This window comes from Mirounga leonina, unplaced genomic scaffold, assembly GCF_011800145.1.
Source record: "Mirounga leonina isolate KUSES-001 unplaced genomic scaffold, KU_Mleo_1.0 Mir_173, whole genome shotgun sequence".
Taxonomy (NCBI): domain Eukaryota; kingdom Metazoa; phylum Chordata; class Mammalia; order Carnivora; family Phocidae; genus Mirounga; species Mirounga leonina.
The window spans coordinates 81,340,290-81,345,188 of record NW_023270447.1 but is presented as its reverse complement, the minus strand read 5'-3'; positions in this window follow the sequence as shown (position 1 = coordinate 81,345,188).

Sequence of the window (4,899 nt, the reverse complement as noted above, 5' to 3'; positions counted from 1 at the left end):
CTTGGGGGCCCAGACTGAGGTCTTGGGCCTGCAGCAGCACCTGCTCAGCCCCTCGTGACTCTCCTCTCTCATCCTCCTTCCCAGGTTCCACTGAGATGCACCCAAGGCACCTGCAGCTCAGCCCCTCCTTGGCTAACAACAGCAAGCAGAGAGTCCAGCTGAGGACCTCTCCGGACCTCTCCGGACCTCTCCATGGCCACCTTCACAAGACCCCTCCCTTCCGCCGGGACTTCCTGACCACAGGCACATGCAGGTCCACTCAGCTTCACACTTGTGTCCAGCCTGCCTGGTACTGTCTCTTAGCATCTTCGTGTGTGCCCAGCCCCTCACATGTCAAGAGCAGCAACGTGGCTGTGCTTCCTCTTTACCTCCCTCAAAATGACTGAGACAGTTCTGGATGTCGCAGGGGAAAATCAGTGTGTTGAATTGCATGGAATTAGGAACAAAGTGTCGGGCTGGGGCAGGATGTTCAGAAGACCCGGGCCAGGCCGACCTGCTCCACGGCCTCAGGGAACCACTTCCCTCTCTGGGCCATGCTTCCAAGAAGGGTGGGCAGGAAACCCTCCAGGATGCCCCCAGCAGAGCGCACGAGCCCCTCCCTGAGCATCTAGCATATGCCCGTGTGCTCACAGATGTGATCCCACTTTGTCTTGACCGCGCCAAGTGGTTATGAATGTCTCCATTTGCAGCACCGTTTCTGAGGCCAGAGGGGCTGGGGTCTGGAAGGCCGGGAGCTCTCTGCCCTCCAGCCGGGCCTCTGGGAGAAGCTGCCCGGCCTGGGGATGGGTAGGACAGAATGGGGACCATGGCAGCTGGGCTTGAAGGCACTCCCATGAGTCTTGTGCAAGCCACCTTCCCCAACTTCCACTGTTGTCCTGGTGAGAGCCCTTGCTCACCCCGCCACCCCGGTTTTCTCCAGTTGCAGATAGGAATAATAATAACGATTACCCTACTGCATTCACATGAGAATTCAGTGAGTTCATACCACTGAAGGACTCAGCTTGGGCCTGGCAGAGTCAGGTTCAATAAACACCAGACGCTATTATTATTTAACTTCGTTTTCTATCATTCTCTTTCTTCCCCGTCATTACTAGTCTAGTGTGGGGCTTTAAAGCTGCAGTTTCCCCTTGCATCTGTCCTAGGTCTCCTGGTCTGCAGCCCTCCTGGCCCCCAGGACCAGACCCCTCCCTCACACAGCTCGGCCGCCAGCAGAGTGCCTGCCCCACACCTATGGGAGGGCGTGCACTCACACGGGGCGTTGGGCTTTGCTACACCTGGTCCCACACGGGGTCATGACAGACCGGACCCAGGATCAAGGCCTGAACCTAAGGCCACCCATAGGCCGGTGTGAGTTTGCCCAGCCTGGGAATACTAACAAACTCATATTGACCCTGTCCTGCGCATCCAGCACATGACCTCACTGAGCCTCACTGCCATCCTCTGAGGCTGGTGCTATCATCATGCCCATTTCACAGATGTGGAAACAGAGTCATGAAGGTGAAGCAACTTGCCCAACATCAGGATTTGGCCAGATCTGTCAGAATCCAGAGCAGGCACTTGGGTGGGGAGCACACCCTGTCCTCTCCTTCTGCGTGGTGATGAAACCGAGTGCACAAGTCCTCCTTAGTGAACCACTCAGCTCTGACTGAGTACCCCTGCTTACTGCAGATGTGGGGTGGGAGGGGGCGCAGATCGTCAGGGAGTGGAGCGGAGCAGACGTGGCCCAGCACCTGGAACCTGAGGCCAGGAGCTAGCAGAAGCCCCAAGAGCTGGCATCAGGCACTGTGTTCCAGGCAGCAATGCCTGAGTGAAGCTCCATTCTCCACGAGGCCACGAGCAGCAGCTGGGGTGGTTCCCCACGCCCCGAGGAGCCCCGAGCACATCTCCATCGCTGGCAAGCTGAGTGAGCCAACCCAACACCGCCTCGACCTAACACCACCATCACGCTGCACCACGGCTCAACGACACGGTCCCAGCCGCTGTCACCCCCATCCCCAGTCTTGGTATGTAACGCTCATGGAGGTCTCCACGCCGCCTGCACTGTTGACGTAACCACATGCGTTCACTCACTCAGGCGTTCATTCAGCAAATACTCACGGAGCCCTTTATGTGCCGGGTGCAGCGAACAAAACCAAGTGTCAGCTCTCAGGGATCTCACCCGTCACCCTCCCGTGCCCTCTGTGACCTTGGCCACCAGCACCGGCGCCACCTGTTATGTACCAGGCATCGACTATGTGAACCGTACCAGGCTGGGAGCTGAGCGGGGACAGAGGCACCGTGCCCTGCAATGCGCGTCCTGCTTCCCACCCTGTCATCAGTGCTCTTTCCCGGGACACACCCCCAGTACCAGTGCCTCCAGCTGGTACCCCTCAAAGCCTGCCACTGGGAGTATAGTGGTCTGACCTACTTGGAAGTACCTTCTAGTGCAAAAAGAAGCTGATGCTTCATCACAGAGGCCGTTGCATTTCCCCAGAGCAGGAAAGGATATAAGACAGACAGTGGCTTCCCCCCATCAACACACACACACAAAAGAAAACCCAAAATTGCCCATGAGATGCCAGAGAGGTGCTGAAGAGAACACTGGGGTTTGTAATGAGCTCAGCAGCCTCTGGCCATGCAGCAAGACCCCCTTAAGGAATAACTGACAGGTCAATAAGGATGCTTGGGTGGGGTGGGGGTGGGGGGCAAGGGACCCTTACTTCTCTGGCTGCAAATGAGCCCATCCATTCACCCAAGTGGCTCCCCCCCAGCACCCAGCTTCCTCCTGACCCGGCACTCTGTGTTACGGAGGGGCTCCACTGGCTCCCAAGGCTGGGATTTCTTTAAAAGGTGAGCGAGCCATGTGGCCAAAGTGCATGTTAAGCAATGTTTATTACAATCAATAAATCATGGTCCCGTATCTGATCCAGAGATGGAAATAGCTTGTGAGCCCCAGCTGCAGGGGAGAGCAAGGGTGACTGCAGCCCCCGAGATAAGGCAGAGCCGATGGAGGTCGCCTCTCCATATCGGCTGCGAGAGGCTGGCGTGCACCAAAGCCCCAGTCTCTTCTCTTCTGCTGGTTCCTCTTCTCCCTGTCCCTTGGAGGAACATAGGGAGAGCAGAGGGCCCATCTTTCCTCCACCTGAGCAGGCGTGTGCCTTACAGGGCCAGGTGGGCTCCACAAAGAGCGGGACGTGGACGAGAAGTTTGTCAGATCTCCTTTGGTGATGTCTGTTCTCGTCGTGGGTCAAAGTTTGGCTCCGTTCCTGGCAGGTCTGGAAGGGAAGCATGGTGGTGGATGGGGAGATGACATGACCTGCCACATTCAGAAAGTCTGCAGCCTTGCATGGGTGGAGAGGCACGCTATGGACAGGCAGTGCCCTTACGTTCAGAACAGTGTCTTGTTATCACAAAGAGCTGGGTTCGAATCCCAGCTTCGCCACTTCCTTGATGTTGTGACCTAACCTCCGTGAGTACCCATTTCCTCATGTGTGAAGCGGGCGGGGCGGGGGGGGGGTGCGGATAGCCTCACCTGTCTCCCAGGGTCGCTGGAGAAAACAGCAAGGTGATGTGCATAGACGTACTCAGCGTGGGGGCCGCAAATCACACCTGTTGGGGGAGGCTGCACCATGGCCCTGAAGATGTCCTCGTTCTAATCCCCATAACCTGGGGGTGTCACTCACATGGAGAAAAGGACCCTGCCGAGGGTCTTCAGATGGGGAGGTGATCCTGGATGAGCCAGGTGGGCCGTAATCCCAAGGGCCCCTATAAGGGGAGGGGCGGTCAGAGTAGAAGGCCATGTGACAACGGGAGCAGAGCCAGAGAGAAGGTACTACTCCACCGACACTGAAGATGGAGGAAGGGGCTACACGCCAAGGACTACATGCGACCTCTAGAAACTAGAACAGGTAAGGAAACAGATTCTCCTCTGAAGATTCTGGAAGGAACCAGCCCTGCCAGCCCCTTGATTTGAGCCCCACAGGACTCATTTCAAACTTCTCACCTCCAGAACTGGAAGAGAATACACGTGTGTTGTTTAAGCCCCCGGATTTGCAGTAATTTATTACAGGAGAAACAAGAGAACTAGTTCATCGGTGAAGACAGGGGTGTTAATGATGCGGTGCGAACTTCTGAGATGCTTCCCAGGGTCCCTTGGGTGGTGCAGGTCACCTGGCCAAGCATGGAAGGTGAGGCTAGCTAAGGAAGACTCAACTTGTGCACAGGACAGACCAGGTGAGAAGGTGGAGTGTCACATGGATTTCTGGAGACAGGACAGGAGGCCCCTTACTGGTAAAAGGCCAGAGCAAACCTTCTTTGATGCAGGGACCCCTGACACTAGCCCAGGGCTCCTTACAAACCCCAGGCTAGGATGAGGATCAGTCCTGGACCTCAGGGTGGAGCATGGTAAAGCCTCCGACCATGATGTCCATGAGCTCCAGGCCCCTCGAGAGAAAGAGTGGGGGACTGTTAAAATGAGGAGGTTATTTTCTCATGAATCATCTTGTCCTTTAGATGGATGCAGGGGCCCAATCTCAGGATCTACTCCGTGAAGGGAGGCTCCTCCTACTCCCTGATCAGACAGACGAGCCATCCTCAGCAGAATGACTCAGGCTGGTGGGAAGCAGTGGCCGGCAGTGTCCTTTTCCTTCATTGGAGCTGCTGGTTCTCCTGGAGGCTCCTTGTCTGCAGCAGGAAGGACTGTGTGGGGCAGGGGTGGGTGGTGACTGGGGAGGGCACGTGGGATGGGTGCTGGGACCTGCTCAGGGGAGACTGAGATGAAGGCGCCAGCAGGTATGAGTCCAGAGTCTCCACTGGTGGCTCCCAAATTCTGGCACCTGGATTGGCCATGGCAGAGTCATCCTGGGAGCGGGACCAGTGCCCAGAGATTTCTGCTCACTGGTCTGGGGTGGGGCATTTGCA